Genomic DNA, 24,184 nt, shown 5'->3' with positions numbered 1-24,184 from the left:
GCCACAAGGTTTGGTCTCACTGTAGCCCTAGCTCTGGTATTGGTAGTTGCAGTGTTCATCTATGTTTAGAACATTCCCCATTTACAGAGGGTATTGTCATTCTGCCTAGTATACTGTTCTTTACTAAGAACATCCTAGCAATGACTTCATTCTCATAAAGACATTTTCAGTATAGCAGCAGGAACAGTCGGTAAGATTGCTATGATCTTGGATGCTTTATTTAGGGTCTTTTATTCTTAAAAGGAGGGTGCTTCAAAAGTTGTTCTTCTTTATTAAAATAAGAACCCAAAGTTTCAGTTCATTCCTTTGACTGCAAAATCTTATCCATATTGACATTTTAAAAGGCTTATAAAAGTCTCTCAGAGAAAGAATGGCATTACAAGAACAGTCTTTTATTTATTTGTCATTTCTGGGAAAGTAGCTGCCAGAATCTGGCTTTACAATTGCATGTGTTAGGATGAAAAAGCCATAAAGGCCCAGATGCAAAAGGATCCAGGTCTGATGACATCCACCCTGACTTTCCAGTGCCCAGCTCAGGGCCAGAAATTTGCAGACCTGAGTTAGTCACCTAAATATCCCACACGCCTGAGTGAAAGAGTCAGGCACAGGGCTGTGGGATTTACAACAGCCAGGGCGTCAAGCAGAGGGATGTGTCTGAAGTTCCCTCTCCCTGTCCCTGGGATTCAGGTGCCAATGAGATGGATTTTCAGTTCTGAGGTGTCCCTGGGCCACTTCAGTTGCTGCTTGGGTATGAATAACTTAAGATGCCTAGCGGTGGTGGTACTGTTCCTTACCTTTCTGTAGTGCAGGTGATGGGCATCATGTTCATTCTAATGATTCTGGAGTACCAGCAGGTATATGAACTCTCTGCTTTGTGCTGAGTTCAGTGTTGTTGGTACAGGCATCATGTAACCAACCCTGATCTACAAAGGATTTTAGACATCCAAACACACCACAGAACAAAATATCTGCTGAAACACTCACCTCATCCAAGATAAGAAGGCCTCTGGGAATATGCATTAGAAGTACTTCAGGTGCCTAAATAACTTTATTGATGACAGCTTAGGTGCCTTTTGGGTATGTATGCCACCGGCAGAATATTTCTGACTCACTCGCTTGAGTTCAGGCATCTAAATTCTACTCAAGCTATATATCATTGGCATCTAAAGGCTTTTGGAATATTTTACTAATGTACTTGAACTGATAAAAATATGTTGTTTCAAAAATTTGGCCATCTTGAGTATTTCAGTATCACTTCAGTGAAGTGAGGCACACATTGGAATGATGCTGTTGTCACTACTGCATGTGCCAGTAATTCATATGCATGCAAAAATAAAAATAGTACTAACTTGTACAAGTTTGGTACGTCCTGTATGGTAAAAAACGACTGCAGAAGCCATTGCTGACAATATTGCCTCAAAGAAATACAGAGAAAGTTTGAGCTCGCTCTGGCATTCTGGCAAATGAAAGGAAATACGTTAAGAACAAAGCAGCTTTTCTCTCTCACTCAATAGCATTGCTTATTCTCATGACCACCCCAGTCTGGTTTCAATACCAGTGTGACAGCATTCACTTTCTTCTCTTGAAATGCTTTCTCTAGCTGAAGGAAAAAATTGCTTTTATTTTCTGTGATGTTATTCTGTGAGGACACTGGAAAAAGCTACACATAGTATGTTCCCTACTTGCTAGGAAAGACAATGTTAATGATGATGCCTTTTCTATTTTACCATCTACTGGGTTCCATAAATGCCACTATATTGAAAAAAGAAGCCTGCAGTAACAATATTGAAAATATAGTTGAAACAAAATTTGAGTGTGTATTGGTAATGAAATTCTTCAATATGATTGTAAAGTTCAGATAATGTCTCATGAATTTTAATGCATGCTGCCACATACTTTTGCATTCCAGGTTAAGGTTATAATTAATTTAAAAAAAAAAAGACGACAGCATCCAAGCATGTACATATGTACAAGTGGTACACTCAAATTACTTTGACTGTCTCTGAATGTGTGGTATCAAGGCGATCCACCTCAGGGTCACTCACTAGCTTCTCTGTAATTTTCTCTGTTCTCTTCTTGAATGCCAGTCCTTCACATTCACCAAGGACCCCAGCAAAAAAGTCTTTCTGCCCCCTTTCCACATCACAGATCAGACCTTCAGCTGCCCTCATGAAACACCTGCATCTCCATCATTAATGTTCAGATTCCTGCATGAGTGTCACTGAGGATGTGATCTGAAGATAATGACATTGCACAGTTATAGAAGTATAAAAGTCTCTCTTTGACAATATTGTACAGACTAAAAGCTAAAGCACAGTGTTCACTCTTCTGTGGAATAGATATCTTCTGGTTAAATTTTGGGGGTTTTAATTTTCATCTCAGTTTTGTTGCTTTTGTTGGCAGTTTGACATAAACATTTAATTCCAGAGGATTTTAACCTGTTTGAATTATTAGCCAGCTTACGTATCTTTTAAAACTTTTATTTTCAGCTCATTCATAAAATAATGAAAAGCCAGATGATGGTTCAAAAGCCAGACATCAGCCAGCAATGTGTGCTTACAGCCCAGAAAGCAAACTATACCCTGGGCTGCATCAAAAGGAGCATGGCCAGCAGGTCGAGGGAGGTGATTCTGCCCCTCTGCTCCACTCTGGTGAGACCCCACCTGGAGTCCCGCATCCAGCTCTGGAACCTCAGTACAGGAAAGACATGGACCTGTTGGAGAGGGGCCAGAGGAAGGACACAAAAATGATCAGAGGGCTGGAACAGCTCTGCTGTGAGGACAGGCTGACAGAGTTGGGCTTGTTCAGCCTGGAGAAGGCTCCAGGGAGACCTTATTGCAGCCTTTCAATACTTAAAGAGGGCTTATAAGAAAGATGGGGCCACTTTTTAGTAGGGGCTGTAGCCATAGGACAAAGAGTAATGGTTTTAAACTAAAAAAGGTGAGATTCAGACTACACACGAGGAGGAAATTTATCACAAGACAGTGGTGAAACACTGGCCCAGGTTGCCCTGAGAGGTGGTAGATGCCCCATCCCTGAAGACATTCATGGCCAGCCTGGACGGGGCTCTGAGCAACCTGATCTAGTTGAAGATGTCCCTGCTCACTGCAGGGGGGTTGGACTAGATGAGCTTTGAAGGTCCCTTCCAACCCAAACTATCCCATGATTCTATGACAAAATGTCTCCGTTTTGCATCTTTTACAGAGATAGTAAGTCACCGTAATTCTAGTTGAAGTCTGTGGTTAGCACTGCAGATTCAATACTGAAAATTTGATTTGAAATTACTAACACAAAATTTCATAATATGCAAATTAGAGGTGAAGTGAAAAGCTAATACTCTTTGTGTATGTTTTTGCAGCACAGTGCTAGAGCCAGAGGAGAGACTCTTCAGTCTTAAGCTGCTATCATTGTTTCCAGTAATCCTCTCTCTTTTTGGACAAGAGGAAAAGGGGAATGTGGTGGGTTTGCCATAGCTTGTGAGGCTTTTGACATCCATTACATTCTCACTCAGAAGCTGAGGACATACGTATAGGTTGTAAGAGCAGAATAGGCTACACCACTGGGCTCATCAGGAGTAATCAGTGATGGTTTGATGCTCAGCTGCAGCCTGGTAACACACAGAGTACTTCAGGGGCTGGCGTGGGCTTAATATTGTTCAATATGTTCGTAACTACCTCCATGCTGACACCTGAGTGCACCCTTAGCAAATCTGCAAACCAGGGGTAATGGCTGATGTTGACTGGTGTGCTTCAGTTTAGTGTGATCTTGAAAAACTTGAGGGTGGGGCCAACATAAATGCAATGGACTCTCCACTTCTTCTTCAGCAAGAAGGGGGAAGGCCTGCATGTGTGGCAGAATGACCACTGCACCAGTACAGGCTTGAAAAAACTGGCTGAGTACCAGGCCGGCCCAAGTGAAAAGAACCTAAGGATCAAGGTGCAAGGCTGAATATGAGCCAACAGTGTGGTAACATCACAGATGAGGCAGACTGCTTCCTCAGCTCCGCTGCAAGGACCGTGGCCAGCACGGCAAGGGGTATGACTATACACATGCTTGGCACTGGCTCACCCAGAGTAGTGTCCAGTTTGGGGCCTAAAGCACATTACCTGAAGGAGATGCTGAGGTGGCTGGGATGAAGACGTGGTCAGACGTTGATCAAATAGCAGCCTACAACTATGCCAAGGGGTATTGCAAAGACCACAGAATCTAATATTTTTCAGAAGTGGGAGATGCCCAGTTGCAGAAGAGGCAATGGCCACACATTGCGTCTTAAGATACTCAACTTAGAGCTTGAGAAACAGTTTGAGAGACTAATAAAAGTGGTGGTGGCATCTCTATTCTTGGAATGGGTCCTGAGAACTCACCTAGGAAAAGCATGGCTGACCTGACCAAGTGTGGGCAATAGTTCTGCTTTGAGCTGCTGGCTGAACTGCCAGATGTGCCTTCCAACCAACATTTCTGTAAGCCTATATCTCCCTAGGAATGCTCCTCTGGCAAGAAAATGAAGATTATTAGTCCTCCAGTAGTCATGGAGGGTGTTTGAGCAGTGTATTTTCCCTGTATATTATTTTCCCTGTATATTGCAAGCACACACATGCCTGAAATGTGCCATTGCCAAGATGTCTCCTCTTGCCAAAAAGGGAAGAGCATGCAACACTCTTATGCCAAAAACAGAAAGCCATATGATCTTGGCAAGCACAGCATCTGAACCTGTACTATGACAAACTCCGAAGGCATCCACTTTCCCTTCATTGCTTGGATCAAAGGCAGAAGTAATTCAGCTCTGCCCAGAGCATGGCAAGGACACGTGTTGCTCACAATATGCACATAGGTGATGAGAGCGATCTGGCACATTCAGTGTTTTTAAAATACTCGTAGAACAGGGAGATTTTAATTTTACAACCAGATTTGAGAATTTCAAATATTTTTTTTATTCTGTGATAGGATTACAAGTCCAGCTCTAAGAACAAAGATATGTGGCTGGGGCCCTTGCTCTTGGGGGAGCACGTGTGCAGCAACCTGAGGCTCAGTGATTAAACTCCAGACTGGAACTCAGCTCTTGCTCTATGAGAGGGACTTGTAAGAAGCTGAGCACCAAGCTATAAGTCTGTCCCTAGGAAAGTCTAGGTTGGCAAGGAGGTTGAAAGGTCAGAGCTGTTCTGTTGTGCAGAAAGTGGTAAACAGAGAAATCACAGGGGACAGTGACTCATTTGCTCTGGGAAAGAGGAGATCAAGGAGGAGATGAATGGAAACAAAACTTAAGAAATCCAATAGATTCAAGTGATTTTTTAAAATAAAATTACTTCCCAAAACATTTCTGCTAGACACAGAAGCTGGTGGAAACAAAGTGGAAACGTTACATAAAATGGGATAATGAATAATAGTAGATCATAGAATATAAAGTATAAAAATATAAGCCCTCCAGATGTATTGGAGAACTGCTGCAGTATGGACTTCACAGATGTTTGGGCCCTGCTTTAGTAGACTCCAGGTAGCTACTTTATCTCACCTCTGCTTGCAGTATATCTATTGTGATTAGATGGAGAAGAAACAGAGCATCTTTCTCTTCTGTGTTGACTCCACTTTCATTTCTAAGAGCTTTACCTTGTGCAAAAATTATCTGAGAATGGCTGTTCTTTTTCTTCATAGTTGCACAGTACAATCTCTTAGACCTTATATTCATTTTTACTGCTACAGCCACCAATCTCAAATAAGCCAGAATGTATATTGTTGCTTTTGGGAATCAGAAAAACCCAGTCTTCAAGAGTGGTGCAGATAAGAAACATCCAAGAATGCTGAGGCCTGGAGCTTTATAATCAAAGATCTTTCCATCAGCAACAGAGCTTCTGTCACTACGGAGGGAAGTTGCTTAAATTTTGTATTTCTTTGTAGGGTTAATTGTGATTTTTCAGTACTTCGGTATTTATTTTTAAAACATCTTGTTTTGGAAAACAGTGCCACTGCCTTGCGAAATTGTTCAGACCTAATGGGTCCAACATTTCAAGGCCAACATTTATGTCTGGGGGATGTAGAAGGCTTTTATATTTAAGTCTGTGAAATACTTCCATGTCAATCTGATTTTCAGAAATGGGATAGCGCTGTAGCCAGCAGACAGCATGAGGATGGAGAAACAGGGACATTTAGGGGATAAGGTTTTCTGCTTGCTTATAGAAGGCAACATTTACTTTTTAAAGGTCACAGTTACCTGTGAGTAGGACAGACTTATGTTCTCCTCTGTGGAGTTTGTAGCCCTTGTTCTAAAACTGTACCCAGGGAAACCTCTGAATGTTTTTTTCAAGCATTCGCTTGAGAAAAAGCGAATACTTTTTCAAGCATTCGCTTGAGAAAAAGAAAATACACAATTTGGTAGGATTTTTACACTCTAAATATTGATTTATTCCTGCGTACCTCTTGCAGATCCTCTTCTTTGGGCCTACACACTAATGAATCTTCAACTCAGGCTGCCCATGTGATATCTCAGTCCCTTTTAGTCCCTCCATCACCTCCAACCATTCCTTCTCTCCCACTATCACCTCTGGAGTGTAACCAGTTTAAATTCAACCTCTATGACTGACTGGAGGCAGCTTCAGTGAAAAGCGGTAGATAATAATTGGTTATATCTGAAAAGTGAAAACTGAAAAATGTATAGGTAGCAGGGAAAACGTGTTTTATAAGTACATTTCAATACATCTTTTAGACATTTAAAGCCTTTCCCATTAAAATGTCTTCATCTCCTGTATCAGGAGAATAAGCGTCATAGCAGTTTGAGTTATCTAAGTTTTACAGAAATTTAATTCCAACTGTGCAATGCTTGCCAATGCAGTGACAATTCCCAAAGCTTCCTCTCTTAACTCTCGCATAATTTAACCTTGAGCGAGCTGCATTGGGGGATTTCTGTGCCTCCTTGTGTTAGAGAAGAAGTGACCTAATCAGTGTCCAGCCTGAGGGATGGGACAATGGCCCAGGCCAGCATTCCTGTAAGGTGACATATCATGGTAACCATGTGGAATCTTAAACAGAACTGCTGTGAAATGAAGTATCTCAGGTCACTCCAGCAAACTCAGATATAATCTTTTTTTTGTTTTCCTTTTTGTATTTTGGGCATGTCAGAACTCTTCATTTCAATAAAAATCAGTAAAAGCCCTAATGTAGACATTTTTCCTAAGAATATTTTTAAAAAATCAGGTTGGTATTTCCTGCCATGAATAATGCAAATTTCAAGTCCTGTAGTTCCAACTTGCAATGAGAACAAATGGTGAAATGTCAAAGTATCCCACTGGATAACAATGCATTCTTTCTCAGCTGTGTTCTTTGGGAATTAAGTGGAATGACATGTCTGTACTAATTTTTTACAATATCTGTATTCCCTGAGATTGCTGGAGTAATTTTAAAACAGACCTTTCTATGCGAAAGTAAAATTGGCACGTAGCCTTTTGATTCAGTTAACAGATGGTGTGTGGTATTTATGAGAACAGTTGTTAAATGCTTTATAGTGTGACTCACCAACTGATAGCTATATATTAATGGAAAGTGGACCGCGCTATCACATTTACAAGTGCTGTATTGTTGAGGGGAGCTGGTTGAGCTGATCTCTGCAAACAGTTGCCCTCAGAAGTTTGGTCTAGCATATTTGGATTCTTTCTCAAAGTACTATTTCTGTGGGGCTAAAGCTTGCTAACCTTACTCAAAAGATTAAAATCTTTCAAACCAGAAGTTAGACCTTAGTATCTGAAACAAAACAAAACAAAAAAAGGAGTTCAGCAGTTAACTACATTTCCTTTTTAGAATTAGTTTCTGAGATGGCTGATACTTCTAGTTACTAACTGAAATTATCTACGGAAAATTAAAATGTATTTATGATGCTGGTATCAGTATATATTAGCTGTTAATCAGAGCAGCCAGAAGGCATTCTTGCCTTTTCTTGGTATGAGTTATGATGAATGTTAGATAGAAATTTGTTTTGCCCACTTTAACACTCTTAAAGAAATTGTCCTAGTTCATCATGATTAATATGAATTGAATTAAATTCAGGTATTATTTTAAATTTCTTGCTATAAGGTTTTTCTATGAAACACTCTGTGTATCAGTTATCATTTATTTCAAGAGCTGGAAAAAACACTGAAAGCATGCCACACATTTCATTAAATAACAGGGACCATAAAACAGACTTAAATCACAAGACCATGCAAATTATTGCAAAGGCAACTAGCTGTCATTGTTAAAGCATTTATTTAGTTGCCTTTATCTTGCATTTGTTTAGATTGCTTTGGTTTGCCTTCGAATGGTAAAGCAGCCTTAATGGAAACTCTGCAGCTGATTTTACATCTGCAGCACTGCTACAGCAGTTCATGTGAATAAAAATAAGCCTAATATAACTAGAATAAAATTACAGACCTCATTCTCTCAGACCCCTGTGTTGTGCAGGCAGACTGGGGCCCAAAGGGAATAGTCCCCGATGCAGAGTCATACAGAAGTCGCAGAGTTCAGCATTTTTCCCTGGATGTGGAAGGAGCCAGATTCCACCAAGTACCCAAAATACACCAGACAGAGGGCAGCCCCAAATTGTCCTCTGATTCTCCATCGTCTCTTTAAGAATTTCACTTATCTAAAGTTACAGTCTGGGTTCAGGGGCATCCAAGTAAAGGGGGCAGTTGAAAAACAGCCGTCTGGGGCAATGCTGGAGGCTCCCAACAAACCCAGGAGAATTTTAACATTCCCCTGCTGCTCCCATGAATAATCAAACCTTATTTAAACTGTCTGGGGATTATTTTTTCTCCTTCAGTTCCCACTAAGCCTTAGTAAGTATAGTGAGATTCCAGTGGGATCTTTAGGAAAGTAAAGTACTACTTGTGACACCAGCAACCACGCAGCGTCTGGTGGCAAAGGTTGGAGATACACATGGAGTATTCACAGGATGTTGCAACACAGTACTCTTTACTCAGATGCCTGTTTGCACTTTGCCCATGGGGTGACATAGGGAAGATGTGGGGACAGAGAGACTGCTGCAGGTACTGACCTCCTCAGTTGACCACCAACCCAGCAGCCTCCCTCTGAAAAACCACCTGTGACTGATATTTCAGGCAGGGCTGAAGCCCCTCCCAGGCCCTGTGTTTCGGCGGCAGAGACCCCACATCTCTGGCAACAGTACAAATTGGATTCCCAGGTACTTCTGAAGCTCTTGTCCCGAGGCTACAACCATGCAACTGTTTGCACACACATCTACCTGCATGCCCAGGTGCCCTCATACAAGTCAATGAATTTACCCAAGACAGTGAATTATATATTAGTATGTTCAACAAAAGAGAATGCAAAAGTTTGCAACATCGGCAATTCAATAAAACTCTAGTCATCCAAACAAATATGATAAATAAAAGGAAGCAAGCACAAAGTTAAGAGTTGGTCAGCTCAAATACACATTTGCCTCAAACTCTCCTTGATATGCCTTTATTTTCATCCAGCTATTGGCCTTCTTTAAATAAAAGAGAAGTAAACTTCCTTCTCTTGTCTTTTATAAACAAAATCTAAAAACTCTACAGGAAAGAGCTGCAAAAACAGAGGGGTTGGAGGAACTGATTAATGAGGAAAAAATACATAGAGCTTGGTGAAGTGGTGGCTCACAGGCAATGTGATAAGTCTACAAATATTTGCAGGCTGTAAATACCGAGGACAGGAATTTCGTATGACACAGTCAGGCATAATAAGGACTAAAAGGAGAGGAAAAATAAATATATGCTGGGATTTGAGGAAAAAGACTTGCCAGTGAGATGCAATAGACCTGGGAAGTAATAGATGGCATGCATGTCCTGCAAGGAGCCGTGCCACATTGGTAAGTAAATAAGGCTCAGAGAGATGACAGGGCTGTTCGTCTTGAACTGCCATGGTAAGGTGACTTGTTAAATCTCAGCCATTAATGCATATATGCTCAGCTTTCAAGAGCTGGCTTGGCTGTGTGTTTAGCACAGGCTGGAAGGCTGAGGTTCCCAAGCCTGATGCAAATTTGGGCCAGCTGTGCCACCGCTTCCAAGGCCATGGCTGGTACCAACATGCAGAAGGCTGATGCATGTCTCAGGTATGCCAGGGCAGATCTGCAGTTCCCACCTGTCACTGGTAGGTGGGTATGGGGCTGGATGGGGCAGAACTGTTTCTTTTGGAAGTTTCATCTTGCATGGGACCAAAAAAGGGACAAATGAAACTCTAATAGATCCTTTTAAAGCTTGTGGGAAGCCAGTGAGAATGATGGGGTAACAGAGCCGACAGTCTGTGAACAGGTTTCTGCCCTGGCCACACAGGAGAGGTTTTTGCTTGGGTTTATTTTAGAATCATAGAATCATTTCAATTGGAAGAGACCCTCAGGGTCATCAAGTCCAACCATAACATAATCTAACACTGGCACTAAACCATGTCTCTAAGAACCTCTTCTAAACGCCTTTTAAACACCTCAGGGATGGTGACTCTACCACTTCCCTGGGCAGCCTGTCCAAGTGCTTCACAACCCTTTCTGTAAAGAATTTTTTCTTAATATCAAATCTAAACTTCCCCTGGCGCAACTTGAGGCCATTTCCTCTCGTCCTATCACTCGTTACTTGGGAGAAGAGACCAACACCCTCCATGCTACAACCTCCTTTCAGGTAGTTGTAGACAGCAATAAGGTCTCCCCTCAGCCTCCTTTTCTCCAGGCTAAACAGCCCCAGCTCCCTCAACCGTTTCACATAAGACTTGTGCTCCAGCAAGGTCTCAAATTCAGTGGAAATACCCATTTTATGAAGCTCAACATTTTTTCCTCCACCTCGCCCTCCGAAGTGCTGTTGGATGGTGCATCTTCTTCAGCAGAAAAAGTGGGTGAAGCTTTGTCCTTCCACGCTGCAGGGCACAGCCCCAGGGAGAGCCATGCAGAATGACCCAGCTCCAAGCTCCTGGCCACCCCCAGACATGGGATCAGGATCGGGATAAGGCAGGAAAACCTCTGGCCAGCCTTGTCCTGGCCACTCCCAGCTCAGAAACCTCTGAACAAAATGTTCCCATCTGGGAACTGGGAACAAGTTTGCTCCTTGTTGTAGCTCTGAAAAAGACCTTACACAGCCCAAGACAGTCCCTCATGCTCCTCCCCGCCCACCGGCGGCTGATAAAAGAAATTACTTCCACTACGGCTCTTGGCTCTTACTAACAGAGAGTTATTTCCTGCTCGGGGCGTACTGGCCTCGGCCTCTGGAAATGGGAAATTCCACCCTGAAACTGGCGGGAACTTATTTCACTGACCGAAGTCCGTCCCATCCCAGAGTCTTTCTGTGAGAATTTTTCTTCTGAGAAACCGGTGGGTTCTGGGGGTGGAAAAAGGAGCTTTGTCAAAGTCTTTAACCAGCCTGATTATATCTGCCATAGGAAAAGCATTGTAAAATGATCCTCTAGTGACTTACTAATCTACTAAGCTATAATTCAGAAGCAAAATTAATTTAATTAAACCAGCAAGTTATTCACAGACTGAAGCTAGCATTTTTTGTTACAGTCTGCTCTAACCTGCACCCTGTCTGCAAATTAAGGCTATTTGATCAACTGAAGCTAGTACTCTGCATTAATAAACTAGCACTGAGGTTATGAGAGGTGTGAGATGGCAAGGCCTTTAGGTCTCGTACTTCAGCTGGAAAAGGCACGGCTTTTGCACTGGTGTGTTTACTGGTTTCCTTTCCCAGCATGTTGTGACTTGTGAGTACACTTCCAGGGCTGAAAACAAACCTACAGATGTTAGTTCATCACCCTCACCTATGTATGGTCTGATTTTTTACTTTGTGCCTGTGTTACTGCTGCACTTTCAACCCACATTAATGTACTCATATTGTTCTCACCCCCGGTTCTGTGCGAGGGCTGAGCAGGCAGCGGGCTGGGCAGCTGTGGGTGTGTGTCTCTAACTACAATTTCTAAGCAGTTTGACAGGGTTAAACAGATGCAAGAAGAAAATGACTTATCTGACTGACAGGCTCAGAGCAAACCTGTGCGCAGGGAGCTTGGGCAGAGGAGGAGCAGGGAGCCTGCGAGCAGCCAGCTGTGCAGCCAGGGGAGAGGGGGAGTGTTTGGGAAAAGGAGCACACACCTAGGTGAGGCCGACCCACGGAGTCCAGAGTACTATCAGCTCTTCTGGTACAAGGGGCTGGCACTGCCCAGGACTTTTCCACAGGCATGGTTTTGCAGGAATTGTGTTTGGAACAAAAAGCCATAAGCAGGGCTAGAGTAACAACTAGGAGAAGAAGTGAGGAAGCGTATAACACAATGGTAAATTAGATTATTAAATCAGTAAAGAACAAAACGAAAAGGAGCAAGGCACAATTCTTCTTCTCAGGTTCTGCCTTTGCACTGAGGTGGTCTGCAAAAGGCTCTGCCAAGGTCGTGGTCCCCCCCGTTTCACCCCCCACAGCTGGGCTGGGGGACAGGCAGTCCTGGCTGAGGTAGCCCCAGCACCGGGTTCCACTGACACCCGGGTCCCACACAGCATCTGCTGCCCCAGACGGGCAGCGGGCGAGCAGCTTTCCACATGTGCTGCAGGGTCTGCGATTGGTGTGCTCCGCAGAAGGGGCTGGTCCTTCAAGTCAGCTCCTCTGCCTGTGACAGATGATATTTTTATGCAAGAAAACAAAACCAGGATATCTGATGGACTGCATTATCTTGGAGCTACAGCTGCGAACTAAGAAGTTTTATCTGTAGACTTCAAAACTGTGAGTGGAATTTAAACATCAGTTTTAAACACCTACTTTTTTATTTTTTTTTACTTTTGTGTGTGTGTGTGTGTGCAACTTTGCATGAAGTATATATAACTGCATAATAACTTTTCATTATCAAGCATGCTGCTGCAAATTCTTCTAAGATTAAATAATTATTGCTTTGGAAAACTTCACAAAGAGTTAGTTGCATTTCTGTTGGACTAACAAATGTCTACTGAGGAGGAGAAGGATGCTCTTTTCAGTGAATGCAATTAGTCTATCTGGAGATGGTTTCAAATTATCTTTTCCAGGACTCGTTGTGCTGAGGGAGAATCTCCTGGGAGTTACCAGCAAATGTCAGGCTGGTCTGTGTGTCTTTGTCATGGGCATCATTTGATGTTTGCTTGTGTATGGAAGGAGAGGCATTAGGTTAGAACCTGCTGTTACCATCATGTGGCACTGTGCTCGCTAGATGAAAAATCTGTTGGTACCAGGTGTTATCAAGCTGGCCAGTTAATGATGATTGCAGGAAATTAGTTTAAGATAAAGTTGTCCACTATGATGCAGATTTGTAAAAATGATTTTAACAGATACATAGCACTTACTAGTAGTGCACAGGAGGATCATTCTTGTAGCTGAAGCATTAATAACCTGCTCTTTCTTGCATGTGTTTGAATAGGAATAGTGAGATGGTTTTCTTTGGGAGAGCTCTAGGGGCTGATACCCCATTCAGGAGTCCAAACCTGAGCCAGTTTGTGACTCTGGGCTTGTGATATTTTCACTTTCCTTTGGGAACTGTCCAGAATGGTCTAGGATGAGCTCACTCGTCCTGGGATGTTATTTTATATACAATCTTAGGTAAAAAGAGCTGTATATTGAAACTTTTCTTGCTTCACTTAGATGTTAGTAAAAGCTGAGATACTGCTTTAAAAACAAAACAAAACAAAAAACTTTCAAATCCTGTCTGGATTGTTCCACATCTCACTCTAGCTACCCAAACCAATCCAACACCCTTCCCAATTTAACATATATTTTCCTTAGAAAGCAAGAAACTTCATGCTTCTGCGCCTTGGCGAGTGCATTGCATCATTTTATACTTTTATATTCTGGTGGACCCAGGTGAAATCCAAAAGTGAAATGAAAAGAAAGATTAGTGGCATGTTACTGCTAACTAGATATGGCAGAAATCCCATTCCAAATCCCCTCCAGCACTCGTTCTCCATCTGGGCACCTCCAGATCATGCAGCAACACAAAGAGCATCCAGGCAAGGTGTGGGCATACAAGTGCATTTCTGCTGAATTAGTCAGAGCACATACCATGGGATGTACACCAACTTCATACAGCTGGTAAGGAGACAGTTCGGCCCATTGCCTGATACAAAGTACATGTCAATATTTCTTTAACAAATTAACTGCTAGAGTAAATCTATACCATTTTGGTACTCTTACATCATTGGTTACAGTGCTTTTGTTACAGCACTGGGATCTCTGAAGTCAGATTTATGGCATCATCAAGCCATGGCCTGAGTGAATCTGAGCTTACTGGAGATAATACAGTGATGATAAATTTCCCTTACTTTCATTCCTTTTTTCTGTCTTTTATTGGTCGCTACAGCTACTGTTCAGTAGAGCAAAACCAGAGATTTGTCCAGTAGAGCAAAACACAACATTTTTCACAAAGCTGAATTTGTCATTGACAGAAAAATGCTGCCACAGAGAAAATAATTAAAATATTTCAGCCAGAAAGGCCTTCTTACTTGATGTGGAGGAAATAATAAATGGACCATGTCTTAACCCAAACTGCTAATAAATGTACAATAAATTAGTGTTCTGTGCAGTATTTTAATTTCAAAAATGTTAAAATCAAACTTGTATCAATGAATTTTCTTTCCATTTTCTCAAATAGCAAATGAAGGTAAAAAAAATAAAGACATGGGCACATACAACAATGCTTTTCAGCGGCCTGTCTTTTAGATGCTGATAAAGTCCTTCAGCTAAAGGGCCTCTGTAATCCTTGTATAATGTAAAATAATGTAAAATGCCCCTTCATGTGACATGCTGAGGGTCTCTTCCAACCGAAATTATTGTATGAATCTATAGCATAATCTGGTTCTTCTTGTTGCCTTAATTTGGCAGTTTTTTCTCTATTAGGTATTGCTACGTCAACATAATGGGCCAGATTCTCAGCTAGGCAAATGTGAATAAAGAATAACTTAATTGAAGTCAATGACATGACTCTGGATTTGTTCCAGTGTGACCAGAGTTGGAACGTGGCTCCATACATGCGGCTGGCATCCCTGCCAGCCTGGGCTAGGACTTAAGCAAAGAGCTGCTGCACTTGTGCATGTTGCTGGCAGAAGGATGGCTGTGGTCCTGACGGTTTCCAGTTGTGCTCTCACCTGCAGCTTCTTCCAAAAAAAAAGATTAAATGGCACAATTTCACTTCTATTCCACCAGCTTCAGTTATGTCTTTTCAGATTATGTATGGTTTTGCAGAAAGGTGCTAAATCCAACTACTTACCATCATAACTTGTGTAACCCTTTGACATACACCTCAAGCAATAGAGCATAGGTGTTACTCTATTTTCTTTTCTCCTGTTGAGAAAGGTTTTAAGTTTTCCTTGATAACTTTTAGGTTTATGTTGTTCTTTGTTGGCAATGTTAGTTTAGGAAGTTTGGCTTCTTGCTGTGGAAGTGCTGCTATCAGTTATACTCTGGGACCTCTTGGAAGCTGCTTCCCCATTCCTAGAGAAAGTTCTGTTTCCGCCTCTGTTTTGTGATGATAACCACGCTATTCCCATGGCCACCTACCCAGCAAAATAACTACCAGGTCTTTGTCGTCAAGAGACTAATAGGATTGTTTTTTACTATAGGTGGGGCTTCCTTACAACTGCTTTGATTTCCCTGTTCTGCATGCTAGGATAGTCCGGAGCTGCCGCCCTGAAGAGAGGAGAGGTTTTGTGTCGCTATCTGCAGACTCTGTCCTGTCTCCTGAAATCCATCCCAAAGGCATTAAGCTGACTATGTTTCAGATGGAAGAGCAAGCTCCTACTGCTATTCCTGGTCAGAAATAGGTGGTTTATAGCTCTTTTGCTGCAGCTAAAGAACTGAATTCTGTTATATATTTTTACCAGTTATATATTTTTACCACTGCTAACTGGAAATGCCAAAGCTACAAGAGGATCTTAAGGGGAGGACTAGCATAGGGTCTGGAGTGAGGCTGGTTTCCTGGTTACTCTGAACGGGAAACAAAAATGTTCAGATTTTAAGGAGTTCATTACAGGTGCTACCTGCTGTGTGGACTTGCAGGGACACTCAAGTCTCTAAACATTCAGTATCACCAAGAAAAAAACACCATTGAAGCCAACAGGCAGGCGGGTGCCTGTTCTTCTCTGGTGCTTCACAAGTTCCTAAAATGAAGTGTGTTCATATCTACCACTGAAGTGGGGATTAGATGAAGCTAAGGCTCAGCTGAACTGCAGCTAAAATAGTTCCTTTTGAAGTACTTTTTATCATTACTCAGATATTTTTGTGCTATGTGGGCATGTTCTCAACAATAGCACTCCTGTAGTCCAAAATAACTTACAAAATTCTGTCTGTAACACAAAATATTCATATGATGTATGCAACCTAATTACAAAAGTTTTATGAAGATTTAGAATGTTTTATTAAAACTTTAAAGTTTTATAAAATCTTACCTTTTATAAATATTTATCATTTCATTGCATCTGCTGCTGCTGCTGCTGACAAGAATATATCACAGACTGTTGTTTTGGAATGAGTAGCTCTGGTAGGAAAGCAGAAGAATCTGCCTGATATTTTTATTTTTTAAATGAATATTCTGCTTCTACATATGCATTTGTGAGATGGGGATATTTGTCATGCAGTTATTCAATAACGGTTATGAAAAGGATTGAGCAGAAGAAGAGAAGCAATGGTTTAGCATGTACAAAAGAGCCCACATATTTAAGGAGATTTGTGGGCATAAGAGAGAACACCTTGGCTGCAACACTGCTAATACCACTGTTTTTTCAGGTCTGAGAAATATCACCACCCTATAATCTCACAAAATCTTTGTGAAACTGGGGCCTTTGAGTCACCTGAGAGAAGCTGTCTAGAAGCAATGTGTGAAAGGAAGGGAGTTACAGAGCAGGGGAAAGCACTGTAAAAACAGACTCGTGCTAATACTACGCAAATGCTTCTTGAAGCTGAAAATGAGAAAGCACAAAAGCTGGCAAGGGGAAAGATGAGTGTATGAGTAAGAGTCATGTACCTCTGATGTTGTTTTTACCCACTGTGTTTCGTGCCTTAGGGAGAGTGAATAATATTCTGTTTTGAAGACAAATTAAGTTACCTTAATTAATGCATAATACATTGTTTTGAAGACAAATTAAATTACCTTCATTAAATTGCTGGTTGTGGGTTGTCAGAAAGAAAAGGTGTATCGATGTTGCAAAGGCGGGAGCATCATTTGGGTTCACACGGTTGTAAGGAGGATGTATGGGGCAGGAGAGATGTGCATTGCTGAGCAACCCAGACCACGAGCTCTCCAGCTCTGTCCAGAATAATTAGAGGGATCCCAAATGCAGTTGATCCCCAAAACTTTACAACCACAACTGGATTTTTCAACATTTAAAACCCGGGCACTTTGTTATGTGTCGAAATTACAGCAGTGTGAATGGCGTCTCTGGCTATCACAAAGAAAACCCACCTTTTCCAGCCGTTTACAGAACCAGCAGCTACTATGGTGTAATGTATCTCTATCCCTCTATGAATAAAGTATGAAGAGCCCTTTCCTTTTGATAAAACACATGGAGGAATTAAGCGTATTATAAACAGGGGGCATCTAAAGATCTAAATTGTGAGTAAGCAAGTGGGGACTGACTCAAACATTTCAGAGTTTGGCCAAAGAAAAAGAAGTATGAAAAACATTTTGGATATTCTATGTCATTGTCTCAAGCCAAAACTTTAAAAATTCCAATCTATACTTTAAACCTTGATACATATCTTTATACCTTTATATCTTTACACCTACCTTCGTGTCTTCATACCTATCTTTATTAACTAGCAGAATTTAGGCCCACTTAATTAAAACACTGATTCTTGGAAACAAATGTGCAAGGTAGGATTCTAGCCTTGATGTTAACCAAGAAAATGCATCTCCAAAGAAAATCTAGGCAACTGAAATGGAAAATAATTAAAGACAGCATAAACATTCATGACTTTTAACCACTTTGTGAAGTTTTTAATGGGTGGCTTGAGCAATGTCCAGTTTGGGGTTGATCAGTGTGGCGAATCCACTAGACCAAATGGGAGCAGAAATAACATATATTTAAGGTGCCCTCAAATACTTTGTAAACTCTTCGGAGAGCTCCCTGCTGTGTAGTTTCTGCCTTGGAAGCGTTCTGCACCAAAGCACAGCAACAGCAACTGCATGCAGCTCAGGCTGGGAAGGAAAGATAAGGACAGTCTGCCCCTTGTTGTATCAAGAAAGCAATATCAGGAAGGAGGACTGTGACTATGTTTTGCTGGAATTTGGTGGAGGTCAAAATATAAAACGTTGCAAAATGCCATGAGAGCTGTGATGAGAATATAGGATTAGGATGTCAGTATCAGCTTAGTCTGACGTGCCTGAACACAAGCATCAGTGTTGAGGATGCCTACGCTGTTTGTATTTCATCATTTTAATTGCAATAATATCTAGAGGTTAAGTTCCATGGCAGTCCACCTACATGGTGTGCCTGCACTCCACAGGTTCTTCTCAACTCAAAATATTATGCATGACCTTGGCTTCAAGGTGCTTTAAGCATCCCTGCCTGGCTGCAGGGCAGAGGGAGGTTATAACCCTGCTCACTCTGGTGCTAAATCTGAGGCCTCACTTGGACATTCTGTTTTCCACAATATCCCCCAAGGGAAGAGAAAATTTTCCTCTCTTTGTCGGGAATATGTGGGTGTGAATCCCTGCAGGCTGGGGAGTGACAGAACTGTGTCCTGCCACGTCTGCAAGTGCCCTCCCCCCCCGCAGCCAGCACAGCCGCTGCTCCCCCCACACCACCCCTGGATTTAGTGAGATTGCTCCGAAGGGATGCTGCAGCACTCCTCCTGAACCAGATTCTCAGTCTTGGTGGAAAAGCAGTGCATTGTCCCTCGGGTACCGCTGTGCTCAGCTGCTCCATTGTCCCTCTGAGGAACTCAGGCACCAAACTTCAACACCTTAAATTATGCTGGTCCGATCAGGATCTGTGAAGCCTCAGGTGGGCATCCAAGTCAGGTGTAGTAAAACTCACCCAGAATTTCCAAGCAAGCAAGTAAAAATAACATTCCTCCTCATGTTTTTGGCTCTTGCTATCTCTATCCCAACATGGATTACACGAACATACTGATGTTAGCAGAAGGGAATGCTGAAGGGTAGGATTTTTTATACAGATTATTTGCACTCACAACTCACATGTAGTAAGGGCAGTGACTTCAGGTGCTGCCAGTTTGACTGCCCAGTAGTGAAGCAGAGAGGAGCGTGCCCCTTCCAGGTCCTCAATACAACTTTCTGCAACACTGAAGTGAGCAGGTTGTAAGTGATATATCTGCTCTTCATTGCTGCTCCTCATTGGGATACAAAGACCTTGGGATGTATGTCAACTTCCGTTTACTTTTTCCCCAAAACCTTAAAGTGCCAAATACTTATTAGAAACATCTCCATGGAATTGAGATGCTGCTCATTCCCTTTGCAAATGTAAATTAACTAATCTTGCAGGAGTAATTGACAGAAAAGTAATTTCCCTTTATCATGACAAACAGTATTGCAGTATGAGAGTAATGACTACAATTTAAGCAGCTATGAATTGTGCATTAGGGAGCTCCAGGCCTGAATATTGCTCACAATGAAATTTAAATTGCATTTTTTCTGCATCTAGCTGTTTATAAATAACACTGCAGTTATAACCACAGTAGTCATCCTTGTCACCGATTTCTTATTGTCACTGACAGTAGAAATAAAAGATCTAGCTAGCTGATGGTCAGTGCAGTAAATAGAGGTTAAAATACCCTTTATTACACTCAGACTTCACTGGAAATGGGAACAAACAAAAATCCTGGATCCAACCACAGAATGAAGTGTAAGAGCCTCGAAAACCTAAGCAAACATTTAGCAGCGAGGATCTTTTTTGACAGCTGGTAGTTTACAAAAAAAATGTCACAAGTCAAAAAAAACCACCAACCAACCAACAACAAAAAACAAACAAAACCTGGATAATACAAGGCTCCTTGAACTCTGTCATATAAATTCAGATTTTGTTACAAATTTCTGGCTTGGACCTAACTCTCATCCTACCTGGCAACCATATTTAGATGCAGAAGAATGAGTAGTGTAATATGCATTGTAGTAGCCCTCAAAACCTCCTGGATCCTTCACACTCAAGTAGTTGCACAGGTGTGCCATAAGCTCTGCAGGTGTTGGTTATTTGGAATGCACTCAGTGCTTGCATCCATGGTGCAACAAGCCCTTCTGACTGTGCAGGGATCCCACGTGTAGGCTGCTGAAATCCTTTATTTGCAGTTAGCTTGTGAGACTCGTCTTCCTCTGAATAAAGGACAACTAAGCGACAGCCCTGCTCGTGGTTTTGGTATGACTAGTTTTGCAGCATGCTTGAGTACACCAGCAGTTCTCTCTGACCCATGGCATGATCTTCCTGGAGGGCTGCAGCTCAGTGTCTGGTACTCATTCTTTACTTGTGTTTTATGTAGATCTGTGAGGCTGTTTCCTATCAGTGTCAGCACAGGTTAATCTCCCCATGCAGCTGCAGTCACAGCCAGCTCCTCTCTGTGTTTTATGGGTGCGGTGAGCATGGGCCATGCTTTACCTCACGGAGAGTGATGCTGAAGCTGCAGGTGGTGGAGGCAGCCACATCTGCCGGGGGAACCTGCTGGTCTCCATCACTCCTCCTCTGGCCCCTGTGCCATACCCATATTCCCAGAAACCCTCTGCTTCTTGGAAATGCTTTGTCTAAGAAATGCAGTGCTACCCAAAATGAAGGAGAGGAATGCAATAACATGTTTTCTTTGTATATATTCTAAATATCTTTAATTGCTCTAGAGTTGAGCCATTGCCCTCTAATTTCTCAGTTTTTACAATAGGAATGAGTCCTCAAGAGAGGGTTTCAAAGAGGAAAAAGAGTGTATTAAGGCAGGGGATGGGGTTGGTAAAGCCGACATAGGTGACGATGTCAAGAAATGCAAAGCAAAGCAAACATGGGCACTGCTGTATGATGTGTGTTGGCTCGACTAAATGGAAATGAATATCTATTACATTTTTATAAACCAGGCAAAAATAATCATAGGTAGAGATAAACTAGCTTCAGCGTAAATACAAGCTCTGCTGCATGTTCCTCTCTGATAATGGGATAATTAACTGATGTAAAGAACTTCATTTTTCTGCAGTCTGGGAATTAGCTAACATAGCTGTTTATGCAAGATATAGAAAAATATCCTGGTTTACTAATGGCCTTCAAAGAGAAGATGCAAAGTATCTAAAAGATCAGCAGAAAAAAAAGACAAGCTGAAATAACAAAAAGGAACCAAATTAATAATTTTGTGCATGCAGGACTCTCTGTAGTTTTTCTTTACAAGTGTCCCTAACCCTGTTTTCTGTTTCTTTGACCTTTTCTTACCACTCTGCAACTTTAGAGAGATGCAGATATCAGAACTGTCCAATATCTGTGAAGGAGCAAAGGAAATAAACAACCTAAAGATGCAGATCCCTATGCTGCCAAAGAAACATAAGATCATGATTAATTTAAGAAATGGTTTCATGTGACAGCTGCTGAGAACTTACCTTGAAAAAAGAAATATTCAGTCTGAGAAAATACACCTTGAAACTGGTTGTAATTGAAAGCCACTACAATAAACAAATTGGAAACCTTTTAATAGCAGCTAAAATAGTTTCTCTGTAACTGAGATCAGCATATTCACTTCAGTCCAAGAATAAATATTTTGAGTCAAGAATTTTTTTATAGAAATCTATAATTACCTTTGCAATATTGCTGGTATCCATCTATTTAGTAAAGACTCTGGCTTTATTAGCCATTTAATCATCCAAAATACTCTATTACCAAATGCTCAGGGAGAACAATGTCTCTGTCAGATACTGCAGGTGTTAGGTTGTGTATTTAATAACCTGTTATATTTCAGACCCTATAGAAATTAGTCACCAAAAATTTTCTTCTTTTAATCAACGCCTGGGTTACAGATATGGCCAAAATAAATCTTTGAACCTATATTAGCTTCACAGAGTTTTCATCCTCACCTATCATTTAGATTACCTTAAAGTCTCTATTAGCAATCTGTGTTCCTCAAAAATGTTTACAAAGTTGTGATTTTAAGGGCACATTCTTGCATGTGCGGTGGCTGATGGGGACTCAACCTCATCAGAAGCAGCACTGCAGAACTCCTGGTGCTGGCCCTCTGAGCAAGCTACACCTGTGCGTGGTCTGGCCAGCAATCATATCTGATCATGAACCTCCAAACTGCCAAGAAAATAATGGAAATAAGGCCACGCCTGTCAGCTCTGAGGTAAATGGCAATGACTGATTCGCAGTCCCTCTCCTCCTTTCTCCATGAGGTTGCCTGCTGGAAGCGGCCTCAGGCAATGTGGCTGTGACCTGGGAGAATATTATTCTTCATGTTCTGGTCAGCTCCATGTCTTCCTCTAGGAAACACTATGGGTGCAGAACTGCAATGGGAAAGTCTCCAGAAGTTTGGCAGGTCTTAGAGAGCACGCAAAAAATGTTGGATACCATGTGCCTGATCCTCCTGGTAGAGCTGGACCCATACATAAATCCCAAATCTTTTCTGCACGCGAGATATCCCTGGCCAAGTTAGTTAAGGAGGCCAGCCTTTGCTAACTATGTTATTTGGCTAACAGCTCTAGGGCTGAGTCAGTGTCAACAGCTTGTAGAGCTGAGAGAGCCAAGAAAAGCCTCCTGAGGAGCCCAAGCCTCATAGGCTGGCGCAGTAAAGAAAGAGAAACACAGGGATTCAGAAGAGGAAGGGTAAGTAATGCTGGTCTTCATTTAAATTAATGAATTACAAAGCGGAGGAATGAAATAATCTAGTATCTGGTTTGTTCCTTTGCCACTGCCATTCTCTCCCTTACATTCCTTTGCCATGAGTTCAGCCCATATCATCTCCCCCCATTGTTGATCCCAGATTAAGTGAGCTGAAAGGCACTGAGTATGGGGAAAAATGCTGCGTTTCACAGATAGCAAACCAAGACCACTTAGAGGGTTTCCCAAGCATTAGGACTCCTGGGACAAGAGATTTGCTTACAGCTGGTCGGTTCTGCAGCTGCCTGGAGGTGGGAAAACAAAACGGTGTTTTTATTTTTATGTGGTTAATGAGAGATCAGGGTGGGTCTCTACAGCTGGAAAGACAAAGGGCAAATGGAGGTCAGGGCTATTACACTGATTCAACAGATGTCTCTTAGCCTTCCTGGAGATGATGGTAATGAGACCAAATAGTCCCCAGCTCTGCCCATAGTGAAGACTTCCTAAGTTAGGAGAATTTTCTTTGTGGTGCAGTGACTGCACGGACAGTCAAACAGCTTCACAGCTCTACCTTGCTCCAAACTAACCTGCTGTGAGGGTTGGGAAGATGAGGCGACAACAAAAAACAACAGGTAGGAAAAGCAGAAAGGAGAAGTAGAAACAGAAGTCCATGTTCACCTAATCAGTGTCAGATAAGCATAAGCTGCAGAGCGCCACAACAGAAGTAGTTCAAGGAGAGATTTAAAAGATGAGTTTGCTATGTTAACTATGTTAAAAATTTTAAATTAACTACATTTAAAGCTGTAACTGTATTTAAACTATGTTTAAAGTTAACTAGGTTAATTTTACATGTGAGTGAAATGAAATCAAGAGAAGCAGATACACTGGATGTTGAATCTGCTGCTGTCAGCTGGACAAAGTGATGAGTAGTCAGTCTCCTAAGCTGTAAGATTTGATAGAAAAGGTGAGCTCAAAGGGAAAGATCTTACAGGGAGGGCCACAAGTGTGTATCTGTGGAGAGGATGGGAGAGGATGACAAGCTGATCTTCTGAAACCAAGGGGCGAAGAGTTTTGTTTTGTGTGGGTTTGAACAAGGTAGTTCAGAAGGTGTCTGAATACTGCAGTGAGGAAGGGATGCTGGCCTAACATTACAGGGATCTGGCCTTCCTAGAGCAAGATACAACCGTAGTCAGCCTAGAAACAGGACCCTTTTGGTGATGTCTTGTGGAGAGAGGACCCTTTTGGTGATGCTTTGTGGGCTGTTGCATTGTCACAATGGCAGTAAAATGAAGGACAAGAATGTCCAAGCAACATTTTAGTGGCATTGCATCTAATGTCAAATATGTAAGTAGTCTACTTACGTCATACTGAAGGGCAATCCAAATTATTTGAATTACTTTCTCTAGGGAGACTGATGTGATTTCTGCCTTCAGGTACTGTCCAGCTTTCCCAAGTCTG

At 41.9% G+C, this 24,184-nt stretch overlaps 1 protein-coding gene across 2 annotated transcripts in view; it reads left to right on the top strand.

The window, feature by feature from the left end:
* Window positions 1-11,173: 11,173 nt before the first annotated feature.
* STARD13 (StAR related lipid transfer domain containing 13) overlaps window positions 11,174-24,184 on the top strand; it is a 310,401-nt gene continuing 297,390 nt past the window's right edge. Inside the window, exon 1 of one of the 2 annotated variants that reach the window (XM_065051591.1) lies at window positions 11,174-11,311. The gene's annotated coding sequence lies outside the window, so the exon portion shown is untranslated. Of the gene's footprint in view, window positions 11,312-12,092; window positions 12,705-24,184 lie in introns of those variants that run through there. The other variant, XM_021286176.2, reaches the window with a different exon arrangement.

The sequence above is a fragment of the Columba livia genome, chromosome 1 (genome assembly GCF_036013475.1).
Source record: "Columba livia isolate bColLiv1 breed racing homer chromosome 1, bColLiv1.pat.W.v2, whole genome shotgun sequence".
NCBI classification, from domain to species: Eukaryota; Metazoa; Chordata; class Aves; order Columbiformes; family Columbidae; genus Columba; species Columba livia.
Note: the sequence above shows the minus strand (reverse complement) of the source record. Positions and strands in the feature narration are given on the sequence as shown.